A 14,969-nucleotide genomic window follows, 5' to 3' on the forward strand; every position below is an offset into this window, starting at 1 on the left:
ATTCACCATCTAGCAGCTTCTTAGAAGGATTTGACACTGATGATATTATGATAGTCTTAAATTCAATTAATAGCTCGCAAGCTCCTCGTCCCGACATGATGCCCAACAAAATATTTAAGGATAATCCTCACTTCTAGGCATCTATATTAGAACAATTATTTAAGAAAATACTAAGACATGCTACTATTCCATCTAGTTCCCAGAAATCCATCATGGTCCCGGTCTTCAACAATGGTGACCATACTAAAACTGCCAATTATAGACTGTTGGCTATGGTTGATGCCATTGTCATACATTTCAAAATCTCAGGTAATACAATCTAGGTTATTTACAGATACAATGCATGTCTAAGTCCTACCTATGTTGCCTTCCCACAGTCTAAACGAAACCCTCTTGCATATGCTACCCCTAGTTTGCACTGATGAGCTGCTTATCTACGTTGAGGGGATAGTTAAAGAAGCTTGTCCTAACACTTATCTAGTACAGTTGGTTAATCATGACTTTAAAAAAAGCACATGTGACATAATTTATGACTTTTGTCCACTGCTTGGCAAGTGAAGTCATTTCATTTTTAGTCAGCTTCTATGTCAAGCAGATAAATATGAAGTCTAAAAAATGTTACCGATCTTCATAAACCTAGTGCAGAGTACCTGAACAGTGGACCAGGTTTTCTCGGTTTTAACCCCAAACACTATCACAGAGTTCAATATTCTTCAGTTCCCAGTATAGTGCTAATGGAGCATGATGGTTGATGAGAGAAAAAGGGGGCAGGAACCCTCTTTTTTGTGAGGGGGCCTGACTCTAGAGGGGTAGGTAGTCGTAGCAGATTGGAGAACAGAGTCAAAGGCTACCCTTGTCATTGATGCATGGGAGGGCCCCCTGTGTTGGTAGTGAAGCTAGATTAGAAAATACTAGCTCATAAAGATCACCAGGAATAGAAATGTCTAAATCATAAACAATGATTGCGTATTGCTAGTTGATGCAGCAGTACATGAAACGACAGTCACTTTTTATTTGCCTACTAACCCACGGATATGCATATTGTTTTTCTGTTACGCATACCCCACATGCCACTTAAGGCACATATGTACTCTTAAATGCGTGTCTATGTAAGAAATGAAACTTTGTTTTAGACATTTCTATTCCTGGTGATCTTTATGAACTAGTATTTTCTAATCTAGCTTAACTGCCAACACAGGGGGACCTCCCGTACGTCAATGACAAGGGTAGCCTTTGACCAATCTGCATGATGGTTGATGCCAGCCAAAAATATTTGCTGCTTTGCTTCTTAAGAAGCTAAATCAATGTATGAGGGAAAGTGTGATTCTGCCACCGTTCCAAACAGGCTTTCACAGCGGTATGAACACTTTGACCAACATTAGTCTATTCAATTATTTTATTGCTGCCTCAAAACAGAAAAAGCATGATGTGTACTTCATCGTCTTTAGTAAAGCCTTTGACATGGTATCTAGACCATGGCCCTCATTCCGAGTATGGTGGTAGTCATGGTGCTATTTGCGCCATGACTGCCTCCCATACTGGTACCGACTCCGGTTTGGTTCAATGGGGACTTACCGGTCCATTCCGACCTTGGAGGGACCGGTAAGTCTCCATTTACCAAAACATTCCCCATTGCCATTTGAGCCCCCATAGGGCTCAATGGGAATGGGGAGGGTGCAAATAATGGGCCGGCGTATGCCAAGCCCGTAATTTGCACCCAGGTCCCTTAACGGGTCCCGTCCTTAACACCTGGTCAGACCAGGCATTGAGCAAGTGACCCGCTAAGTGACCTCGTAGTAGGCTGGTAAGGGATTACCGGCATCGGTCTCCTGCCCGGTGCCCGGGATCCCTTACTGCCCTACTCGGAATGAGGGCCCATGTCTATTAGAAAATCTCAGGAAATGGGGATTGATGCTACACTATTGCATTGTATTACTGCTCTGTATTCCAATACAACTGTAAGGATTAAGGTCAATAGAGAATTTGCTCTTATACCAGATATTGTCACCAATACTGGTATTAAGCAGGGATTTGTATTAGCCCATACATTGTATAACGTATATGTGTCGGATATGCACCAATATATAAAAATTGTCCGTCATTTTCCTTTAATTATTGGGAGTACATCGGTACCATGGATCAGTCACGCTGATGACACCATCATCATGGATCACACCCAAATAGGGTTACAAAGATCACTTAATACATTAGCTGAATATGCCCAAATAAATCACCTGCAGATAAATGGCTCAAAAACCAAAATATTCATATTTGGACATAAAAGAAAAACTGCCATACCTGCTTGGCATATCACTTGAAATATTTGTAAAAATTGCTACTCCTCAGGAACATCATGTACAAGAGAGGCGGTAACAAAATTGAGGGACTTATAAAAGTGTACACTAGCAGTATTGTCCCTAGTATTGTTTACGGTCTGTCGACTATTCCCTAAAAGTAAGCTAGAGGAGATTGATAACCTTGAAGCAAAAATCATGCACACTATATTGAGAGTTCCACAGATCATCCCTGTGGCTGCATTGCAAATGGAACTCAGTATGTCATCGATTATATCTATACGACACAAAAATGTACTTTGTATTTCCCTATCATGACCTCGACAGATGAAAAATCGATTTATGCCCTCTTGGCGGGACAATACAATAAAAACAGTAATAATTTCTTTCTGGTGAACTAGAAAAAAAAATGTCAATGAGTATCTTGAGTTTCTCAATTTGGATTTGGGTGAGATATTACACGATCCTAATACAATGATTAGAGTTAAGAGAAAAGCCAAAGAGTATAATTGTTGTATGAACATGTATTATCTATCCAATCGGACAATGTATAAGGAATGGAGCACGCAAGCTCTTATATTGGGGGTCCTTGTTTGTATGTCACTAAAATCTGCTCTAAAGAAATTAGAAGATTTATTATCCATCTTCAATACAATATTTGCCGACCTTTGAGAATACAGGGCATTGGGCACCTATTCCAAGAGAAGAAAGGCTTTGTCGATTATGTGGCACCAAAATTGAAACCATATGACATATTCTCACTCAGTTCAAACAACTAGAACACACAAGGCTATGACAATGTTCTATCTAACATTATACACATAGCAATTATTTTGGTGGAATCAATTGTTATATCAGCCGCTGCCTTCCACATTTGGAAGAAGGCCACTTCTTGCATAATTCCCCAGTAACTGAATCATTTAGATGGGTATTATTTCACTCCCTCTCCACCCTCTTTCTTCTTTTCACTTTGATGTTTACATTGATTGAACATTTTACCTCAATGGGAAATATTTACGCTCATTTTATGTGATGATTTTATTTGATGATTTTACTTGATGGTACCGTCTTTTTTCTGTTCCATGATATAATATGTTCTTGCTTATTGAACCGTATTTCTATTCCTTTTTAATCTCGTATATCTACAGTGCAATATTATGTTTAATTAAATGTATTTGTATTTTTAACTTGTGAAAAGGTTTGTATAAACCATAAGCACAAATAAATAAAAAAAAAAACAACAAAGCCAGTTTACCTGAGATGTCCTTGTACAAGGGCTCAGGCAGAGTCAGGCGACTGCTAACAACTCCGCACACCTGGCGGCCCGTAACCTTCCCCAAAGGGATAAAAGACAGAGCCTGAAAGCACACTCAAGCAAGGCCGAATGCATGAGGAAGCAGCTATTCCAGACCGGCAATTAAAACGGAGGAGAAAGGAAGAGACCTGGAGGGTTGACGAGGATGGAATTGCCCTTGCCCTTTTCAAATCTGACCCGCAAAGTCTCCAAAAGGGAAATCATAAGACCGGTAAATCTAGCTGGCATGTAGTGTGACAGGTGTCAAAGGTGCACGGGCTCCTCCCACGCTCAAAACCAAAGTGGGAAGAAGAGTTTGCCACTGTGTTGCCATCTTCGATTCCCGAGACAAGAAATGACAACAGTTCAGCACAGACAGTGAGTCGGAGAAAAAAGATAGTGAAACTTAACTATGCTGGGCCCAAGGTTGCAGGCATCAACCTTATTGAACAATGAACTTGGGAAACTGAACTTTAAAGAAACTGTAGTAAAAGGTTCAGAAGCAGAGTGCTCAGGCGACACAGTGGCGCTCATTCAGAGAACTCTGAATAAAGCCCTTTTTGGTTGTGTTTTGGTGAAACTACGAAGAGCAAAAGGACTTAGGGGTAGCTAGTTTAAAGTAGGGCAGTACCGAATATCATATTTAGTATTCAGCCGAATACCGAATAGTTTTCGATTTAAGTTTTGCTTAAATCCCCACCTGGTGCCATAAGTTTCACTGGCTACCCCTCAGGACCTGTGATTCGCCATGACCCATGGCGGCTACTCTCTTCTCTCCTTTCTGGCATTTTAGTGTTATGTGTTTGTATTCGTTCATGTAAGCGCCCTGAGACCTTTGGGTGAGTGATTGCGCTATATAAGAAATTCCTTAGTTAGTTAGTTAGTTATTTAGTTTGTCAACTATTCGGCCGAAGCCGAATATGAAGCCGAATAGTTGCTTTATTTAATAAAATCATGTCCAAACTTCAAAAAACAAACTTATTAAAAAAACAAATTAAGCACCACTTTAAATGCATTCTATACTTTTATTTCTCTTCCTTATTATTAATGTAGCATCTTTATTTAAAATAAAAAAGCCAGAAATAAAGCAGATTTAACCAAAATGAAGGGACCAAATGTACGGAAGATTGTTGCATATTCATTGCCAGTTAAAGTAGGAGGCTTCACAAATGCAAAAGGACTGCCTATGTGAATCAGATGCATTGCATTGTCTATCCAGTTGCAAAGTCGATGCAGTTGAGTTCCAAAAAACTTCTTTGCAGCTCACATAGAAATGTATAAAATGGTTCATGTCCGCTCATGCAGGACACAAGTCAAGAGGAAATCTGAAATGTGTAAACTCCATCTCACAACTATTCACCCCACCCAAACAAATGCTGCTCACTTTTCACTTATCCTAGCCTTTCTTTCTCACCAATACACAAACATATGCAACTTATAATTCCTGATAAAATATCAGATAATGTTAAACTCAGGACTCAAGTCCTTAAAAAAGGAAAGGGGAGACTATGACGTACACAGTGGGAAGTGACATAACAGGAACTGAAAGTATCTATGCACATTTCTTTCAGTTTGTTTTTCCAACTGAAAAAAGTGCACATTGCATATAAACATTCACCAAAAGAAAAGATGTTCCTGTATTGTTGCAGGCTAGCAGAGGCGTTGCTAGGGGGGGGGGCTAAGGGGGCTATAGCCCATGATGTTTTGGTTGTAGCCCCGGATAGAATCCCAGGAGCTACAACCAAAAGTCTGGCTAGCCCCCATCCGGACAGTTCCGACATCAGAATAGCCCCGGGTCTTTTCCAGACCTAGCAAAACCCCTGCAGGCTAGGTATACAGGCTGAACCTGTATCGTCCACTGCATATATGCCTACCAATCTGTAACTAAGAGCCCTCCTGGCACCTGTCTGTAATCCTAAGTTTTCTTATCCTCTGTAACAGCGCCTCGATGCCTTATGGGCTGCAAGCGCGCTTAACAAATGCAAATAAATAAATAAATAAATATAAAAGATGAGCACCTTTTTTGTCTAAGAATCTGCAACAAAATATGCCCTAAAGAGCAGATTACAACATACAATATTGTTCAGCCATGTGATAGCAATTTGTCTGGTTTAATTCTATTCAGTTTTGCAAACTGAAGTCTATATTTGCCTTTCTGAGTTTATGTTGCATTGTATTCAAATGAGAATGTCAAAGTTTTCGGCAATAGCCGAATAGCAAGAAACTATTCGGCCGGAGCGAATAGCTTTTTTTCAGCCGGAATTCGGCCAAATACTTACTCGAAGCCGAAGTTCGGTACGCCCCTAGTTTAAAGTGTCAAAATGGTCCTACGAGTGTCGAGCAAAACCCCCGTATTCTCGAAGGTCTTTGATACATAGGAGAAAATTGATTGAACTGTGAAACTGGGAAATGTGAACCCGACCGAGGGATGACTGCGAATTGAGTGTATATAGTGCTATACCTGTGAACATTGTGACAACAAGTGTGAAGACGGGTGAGCGATGTCCACAATTTGAGACAATTAAGTGATATGTTTTTGAGTGAAAGGCTGTAGTAACCCCGATTGAGGGAGCCTAACGTTGCAAGAAGGATCAGTGCCCATGGCTGAGGGGCATGCAAGGGGTGAAGAGCAGTTGACTAATGTGAAAATATTGCCAAATGAACTTTTGTTTGTTTGTTTTTGGTACAGCCGGCCTTCTAAGGAAAGGGACTTTTGCAGGAAAGAAACATGGCCCCAGAAGGTCCTGGCATTGTTGAAAGGAACTGTAACCTCATGCTGGAGAGGCCTAGGAGTCTGCTGTTCTCAAAGGTCCTGCCTTGTCCCATGCTAAAGACCTGGGGAAGGGAGACCCAACCATACCACCCTGACTTATCATTTGGTGAATAATTTTTTTGGAGAACATCATCCCACACTATTTTGTTTTAGTTGTAAGAATTGGCAATATGTTTTTTAGTAGAGGCCCTTTTTTTATTGTAACATTAGTTTTGAGAAAGAAAACAAACTTGTTGTCACATCATTATATCTCTACAAGTTCATCCACCTATCAAACTAAAATGATCAAATACAAACATTAAATATCAGTCACTATTTTGTCCATAAAATGTATCACTCCACAAGTCAATTGCAAATTTGTGCCAGAGATTAGGTAGCTCCACCATTCGTCCGTGTTGTCGTTTTTAGGAGCAAAATTTGCTAAATGTAATGCACGCAATGAAGAAATCTCTGTACATTCAGTCATACATTTACTGATTCAACTGTGTTCATACAATAGCAGCAATGCTTATTTAGAGTTTTACTGTTGTGCTTCATTGTCAAACTCTCTTTGGTTTTGTACAGATTCAAAAGTAATCTTATGAATTGATCACAATGGGATCGTGATGGAAATTTTGATAGATGTATTGGAAGTACACCAACTTCGTGCATGGAGGTTCCAAAATCTAAAGCTGTGGCCAATTTCCTGTGATTTTCACTGTTTAATATCAGTTCCACTGACAAACTTGTTTCTTTGGGATCTGCTGCATTTGCAGAACTTGTTCCAATGGTACATCTGCAGCCTTTAGTATTGCTATTAATTTCGCCTCCCAGATTGCAAATAGTTCAGCAGAAGAGTGATTACCCTGTACGCTTAGAATCTTATATGGTTTCACAGTTGGAACCAGACGCATTTTGTGCCATGCTGTTATTGATTTCCACAGGACTGTGCCGTATAAAGATTCTATGCATAATTCACAGCGATTGCAGTTATCGACACATTTTGAGGGAGTTTAAGCACCTTTCACCAGAACTTCCCTTCAAGTTGGCACCAAAATCTTGCATCAATATTCCACCCTGCTTTGCTACCAAAAGGTATTGCGGGCACCACTTTTTGAAGATTAAATGTGAGAACCGGTATTAATGTGAATTTATCATGCATGGCGTGTAATTTTGACCCTTGTAGTGAAAACATCTGCATTCGTGAAGAAAGGTCCTGCATCCAACTCCATTCCCGTATTGAGGTGTTGAATGTAACACCTAGATAATGTATTCTGTCTGTGAGATCAAGATGTTCATTAGTCACCTGCCAGGTAAAGTTCTTGTCACGTTTGTTAGTTGTTGGGCCCAAGGATATTATCTTTGATTTTTTTACATTTATTTCCAGTTCATTTTGCTCAAGATATCCGTATAGGGCTGAAAGCAGTCGTTGTAGCCCTATTTCTGTGGAGTTCAAGAGCACAATGTCATCTGCATAGATGACCCAGCTAAGTTGGCAACCATTTGCTCTAGGGGGGAAAGTCCTGGGTTGTTTTAATGCCAATGGTAAGTCTGAAATAAAGAGTTCAAACAGCAATGCTGCCAATGTGCATACCTGTTTGACTGCTCTTTTCGTCTGTATTTCTTCAGTTAGCTCTCCTTCTGCATTTAAGCGCACACGAATCGAGGTATTACCGTATAACGCCATTAACGGCTGTAGCAGATTATCTGGGCAGCCCAAGATTTCAATTTGTTCATAAGCCTGTCTGTTGATGCTGTTGAAAGCCTGTTTTAAATCAATAATGGCAAGAAATAATTTTCCCCACATTTCAAAGCTTCTAATTTTACCATTTTGAGCAACATCAAGTTTAGTTGAACACCAACTCCCCGCATGAAACCGGTTTGCCTCTCGTCCACTACAGCTGCCCTTCGGCCAAAATTGCGAGTTTTTCTTGCAAAAATGTCGCAATACCCGATAGTGTCAAGAAGGTCAATCGGACAATAGTTTATCAAATCATCTCGATTGCCCTTCTTGAACACTGGTACTACCACTGCCCCCTCCAGGAGTCGGGGAGAACCTGTGTCGCTGCTATTCGCTCAAACAGTGCCTTAATGAAGGTCACCCATTGAGATTAGTTCTGCTTAAGCATTACATTTGATTTGCCATCACAACCAGCTGCCCGTGAGTTTTTTAGTTTTTGGATTGTCATTTCGATGTTTCCATGCGACTCGATGACCTTCCAACCCAAATTTAGTTTGGTGTTGGTTATTTCTTTTTCATGGCAGCCGGCATCAAACACTGTAGAGAAATGTTTCACCCAGCAAGATGCATTTACTCTGTTTGACATTGCAAACGCTTGATTTATTTGGCCGGTATTTATTATTTCCAAGATATGCTTACTATTTACTATATACTTTTCGCATAATCAAATATAAAAATGTTCGGCCTGTTCTTGATCACAAATTGCTTTATGGATTTTAACCAATTTCGATAACGTTTGCACAATTTTTTTGTCAATCCACACAATTTTTGATTTGGGATTCTTTATAAGCCGCAGGCATCTTTGTAGCAACTTCTTCACTTCTCTCACTGACATGCTGTAGGGATGTTTGTATCCTAATATTTCAGTTTTGTCACCATGTTGTCGCGTTTTGAATTGCATCAGCAGTGGAGTATAATTGACCTGGATGTCAGAATCCTTAGCTTGGATGAAATTTTATATTAATTTACTTATTTGGTTTGCATTTATTAGGAGTTTGTTTTTTCCGCTGTTAATAGACAAACTTGTATTATAGCTTGCATAGGTGACTTTGTGTACCCAAAACCAAGACAACACCAACGCATCATGATCACTCTTTGTCGTCTTCAGTGTTCTTAGCTCAGAGATTATACTTAGCAGGTTTCTTGAGGCACAGATGTAATCCAGCATCTTTTTGCTTGAACCTCGGTGCCAAGTATCTGATGGCCGGAATATCACCCTTGGTACAACCATATAACATTTCGCATTGTCTTAGGGCTAACTTGCTTGCCCATAGCCAATCACGGTCAGACCGATGGACAGGATTATTTTGATCATTTAACGTAATGAGATCTTTTGAATCATTAAACCATGAATAATTAGGTCGCTGCACACTAAAATGAATGGGTTATCGAAGGCTAATAAACAGTTGTCAATTTGTGATGGTACTGATGAAATAAATTTTGATTGGGAAATCATTGCAGGGTACCTATATGTATTTATGATCATTAGCTGTTTCTGTTTCAGAAGATTTTTATGAATGAGTTGTAAGGTCGTCACAAACAGATTTGGATTTAAGGAACTTATTACCTTCCAGTTACAGTTATGTTTGATCATTGTAATTAGACCTGACAACGGCCATCTAAATAGATTTTCCCAGAAGCATTTAAATAGATTGTGTAGCCATCACATATTGGAATTTCCAAAAGCCAGGTTTCTTGAAGACAAATTATAAAGTTCATATCATTTAACTGACAATTGTCTTGAAATAAATGGACGAAGCCTCGGGTGTTCCATGAGGTCAACAAATGAGTTGCTTCGATAGCGCCATTTCTATGCTAGTCTATGCTAGTTGTGAATTTTCTGCTGGTTTAGTGTTGGGTGAGCCTTGTAGGACTTTGTTTCTTTTGGCAATTATCCAAATCAGAATCTGCGTTTGCTTTAAATTGCTCCCATAGCTCCGATCTTCTTTGCCCATTTGCTGTTTGTTCAATTTGTGAATTGTGTAATGACTCTTGAAGTACAGGTGATTCGTCATGTGGAGCCAGATCAAAACCAAAGAATATCAGGTCTTCTTTTGCTTCAATTAAAGATTTAGCAATGAACTCAGATTTCATATGCAGAATCACCCAATCTGAGTGACTTTCTGACTTGTATTGCACAATTGCTATATCATCTGATCCTATTGTTAGTAGTGGCGGAATGCTATGCAACAGCTTCATTACATTGTTCCTATTTAAGTTCACTTCATTCTTTTCCTCTAGAACATTTTCTAGTTCCAGTTTCCACATCACCCTTCTTGCCCGCAACGTCGACTTTTTCTCAGAGTCGTTTCTTGAGTAATCTTTGAATGTTTCTGCTTCGTTTGTTTGGGATTTATTTATGATTTAAGAATTAAGATTTTATGTGCTGCTTTGTGATTACCATCATTCCCCGGCAGAGAGGTTTGCTTCTCATTTCTGCCATCAAACACACTTTTTGGTCTTTCTGGAATGTTTTCCTTGTTTGACCCAATGCCACTCTGGTCATTTCTAGCAATTTGCTTTTGTTTGTCTGCTTTAATCAGGTGATTGTGAGGTTCCAATAGCGTCTACTGCTTCCACGTCATCATCTATTGAATATGTTGAAAATTCACAAAGATCAATAGACAAGTTAGAGTTTACTTCGATTGATATTTCAGCTTCAGCACGTGATCTTTTGTGAGGCTTATAGGCTGCTTTAGTTTCTGGGACATCATTCTGAGCAGAAGACTGTGTGTTGCATTTTTTGACTCTTTGCAACTACGTTCAAATAGCCCGATCCGAGGAGGTGTTGTAAGGTTTCTAATACATTTCTTTGCTTCGTTTGTGCAAGCTCTTTTTGCATCTGGTCTTAAATTGGATTTTTTTGACTGACCAATGCATTTAACTTTTAATTTGGGATTTGTTTCTTCTATTTTTTGTAACGTATTTTCTGCTCCTGTGAAGATTCCGAATGATAATCTGTTTGTCAGGTTTTGGATATCAAGTCCAACTGAACATTGGCCATCCTCGTTTTCTACTGAAGAAATCTGGGCAGCCAGTTTCCCTTGATTTGGATGTGTTATGATCACACTTGTGCCAGAAACGTCCTTGTCAGCAGAAACTCTGGCTAGATTTGCTTCCGGCACTATTGACCCAGCAGTTGTCTGCACTTTTGCAAATCCGTTGCTTGTTGGACCTTGAGATTCGGGGACGTTACCAGAGGTAAGTGATGGAGTTTGTTTGTCTGTACTGGTAGTGGTCTTCAAACCGTTCTGGGTTTCTTTTGTCTTGTGCACTACCAAATGTGCATCATCGGCCGGAAGGTTTGGCCTTTTATCCACCTGATGGCAATTAAATGCGTGAAGACCACAGGTCTGACTTGTTGACACATTGTGCCTCATCAACTTTGTGCATTACAACACTGCGTCAATCAGGTCTGATTTTACACTTTCTTTGTATCATGTAACCTCAGAAAGATGAGATTGCCATTTCAGTGATATTTCGGCTTCTTTATCCAGCCTTTGAGTCAGATGTTCGATGAATTTTTCCACCACCAGGAGCTTGTTATTTGCTAATGTCAATAGGGTCCCTTGTTCATGTACTGAGTCATTAATTGACTCATAAATCTTCATAAAGGTCATAAGGGCAATGAAAGTGACTGCTAGTACATTGTTATGAATCTGTAATCCAGCAGCTATTGACAGATTTCCTTTGCTTTTTGGCTCATTTTCAGCCTCACGTTGATTTGAAGGAGTTTGTGGACTCTTTTTATGTTCTTTTTCTCGCTCAGCATGTCCTTTTTCAGTTTGGCATTGATTTTTGTTGACTCTCATTTTCTCCTTTTGTCTGCAGTTCGGCGAATCCAAATTCACGCACACTGCAAGTAAAGGCTGGGCATTTATTGGTGGCATACTTCTATTTACTGGATGTTTGTCTAATTTCATTGAAATGTCCGTGTTTCCCTTTTCTGGCGTTTTTGCATATTTGTGAGTGTAGCTGGCGTTTAACCGCTCTCGCATTAAAAGCAAGTCGGCTTTCAGTCTTTCTGTCAAGTGGGCTTCCCGAGCCGCTACATCAATTACTGAGGAATAGCTAGGTATCGCGTCAGCTGTAGATAGTCTGGTACCTCTTTCACACAGAGTATTTTTTTCCTTTTATGCGTTTGTTCCTTTTGCTTCGTCATTCTCAATTTCCACAGTTTTCATTGATTCGATTTCTTGGAACAGTTCTTGGCTACCCATCCATTCTTGTTTTTCATCTGCACCAGGGCGTAGTATTTTGTTTCTGGGGTCCACCTCCATTGGAGTACACGGGTGAGTCTTTTTACCTGGTGAAACTACAGACGGCACTGCTGAGAGAGAGGGGGTGGATTTAAGTATTATCTGCTGTTTTACTTTAGCTTCCACTCGGGCTTGGGGAGTATTTGTTTCAGCCAGGGTGGCATCTGTTGAAGATTTATTTTCCGACGGCTCCACGCCAAGCCGTATCTCTAACAAATCTGAATTAGTAATATCAGTTATATCAAAGTCAAAGTGCGCATCACAGGCATCTATATAAACTGTGGACGGCGGTGGTCTTTGATCGTTTAATACCATGATGCATCTACAAGAGTACTGACGCTCTCTGCATTTATTGTCGGTGTGTCAGCACAGCTTTTCTTGTTGCCATCTGGACGTCTATTCAGAGTTATTAATGCTAATGAGGCTAGTGAGGGCACATTGCAGTAACTGCCGTCAAAACCAACGGCGTGTCTACCAGGGTGCATCGGATGGGTGCTTACCTCTAATGGCATTCCATTTACCAAGTTTCGGCCATGTTGCAGTGCTTTATTACGCATTTGGGGACCTTGAGAGTCCAGGCCTCCTGCAGTAGACCGCTTCATCCACAGGATGCTTCCTTGGGCGGACTGGGGCAGACTGAACTCTGCACCGAACTCCATGCTGCGCTCCGTGCAGGAAGTTCACTTTTATGGGCTGAATTTAGAATTAAAGGCACAGTCTCCAGCAAGCATCAGCACCAGAAGAAAACGTTGTTGCAGTTCCTCTCTAGGAGAACAGAAATAGAGTCAAAGGCTAACTCTCCCTAATAGCGCATAGAGCGGTTGAAGACAAGAAACTTAAGCCTAGTGTAACATAATTAGGTTACACCAGTAGTGCACACATGAGGAAAGTAAAGAATTTTATTTATAAAAATATACATAGACGAATTAAAGAACAGTAGAAACAATTATAATTGTGTTAAAAGATTAGACCACACTGACAGATTAACAAAGAGCTGAGAACACTGTGAATTGAAAGCATTACATGGGATTGAATATTATCATATGTTTTACAATGCTGAAAACATCAAGCTGTTTATAATATTAAGTAATGAGCTGTAATTCTATGTATAGCTCATTTCAGGACTTGTCGACAGGGACTAGGCTGTAAAAGGTGAGTAGCGTAGTTCTCAGAATAATGCCAAACTCTCATCAGGATTTGATATCTTTATATTCTTGAGAGTGGGTGGAATGTTAGGTCGATGGGTCAAAACATCATCTAAAAACAATACAGACAGAAGTATGTCACATGAAAGAAAAGAGGCGGTGCTGGCGAAAAAATTGCAGTGCTTTAATTTAATAGTGCAGTAGAGAGACCTGTCAAAAAAACATACCGCTAGTCGGTTCAGGTGCGCTCTTGGGCTGTGGGGCGCAGTCCAAAGTTGGAGGGTGTAAGGTTCTAACTACACCCAGGACCTGTAGAAATCAGGTAGGTAGGATTTTTATTTAAAAAGCATATTTGAAGGTTAAGGGAAGAATGATATGTATATTATTTAAAATATCATAATAACTGAGATTGATCGCTTGCAGACATACAGGGTAATTCATAGAATTTCGCACAAAAGTGGCACACGTGGCTGGTGCACAGTGTGCGCGTGCGAATGTCTGCGCCAGCCGCGTGCGCTAAAATCGGTTTCCGTGCACAGCGTATTCATGGATTTTAGCCTCCAGAACCAGCCGTGGTGCAGAGTGGCGCAGCGACCCTGCAGCAGAGCCAGTTACGCCCCCAAGAAAGCCCTCGCGCAAGGAAAAGCCATCAAAATTCCCAATTCAGCGCAAAGGGCTGCGCTAACTCTGGACCAATTTACAGTCCTGCCAAACAGCAAATGCCAAGCGGGGAACGTGTATTACTGGGGTGCGTGTGAAGTTTCACACGCGAAAGGGCCTGTGCGAGTGGGGTACGTGTATTACTGGGGTTCGCGGGAATTTTCACACGCGATTTCAGCAGGGTACGTGTATTATGGGGTTCGCGGGAACTTTCACACACGAAAGGGCCTGTGCGAGTGGGGTACGTGTATTACAGGGATGCACAGGAAGTTTCACACGCGATTGGGCTGGGTATGTGTATTTCAGGGGTGCGCGGGAAGTTTCACACACGATTGGCCTGTGTACGTGTATTTCAGGGGTGCGCGGGAAGTTTCACACGCGATTGGCCCTGGGTACGTGTATTTCAGGGGTGCGCGGAAGTTTCACACACGATTGGCCTGGGCACGTGTATTTCAGGGGTGCGTGGGAAGCTTCACACGCGATTGGCCTGGGTACGTGTATTTCAGGGGTGCGCGGGAAGTTTCACATGCGATTGGCCTGGGTACGTGTATTTCAGGGGTGCGCGGGAAGTTTCATGCGCGATTGGCATGGGTATGTGTATTTCAGGGGTGCGCGGGAAGTTTCACATGCGATTGGCCGGGGTACGTGTATTTCAGGGGTGCGCGGGAAGTTTCACACACGATTGGAGTAGGGTACGTCTATTACCGGGCTGCGCATGAAGTTTCACACGTGATTTTGCTGGTCCTCCCAGGTGTCCCCTCTACCCCCTCCACGGCCCCTGCAGGCAGTCCACACCACAGGGGAGTACCCCGCACCCCTGGTCA

The sequence above is a fragment of the Ambystoma mexicanum genome, chromosome 5p (assembly GCF_040938575.1).
Source record: "Ambystoma mexicanum isolate Mex_15411 chromosome 5p, UKY_AmexF1_1, whole genome shotgun sequence".
Taxonomy (NCBI): Eukaryota; Metazoa; Chordata; class Amphibia; order Caudata; family Ambystomatidae; genus Ambystoma; species Ambystoma mexicanum.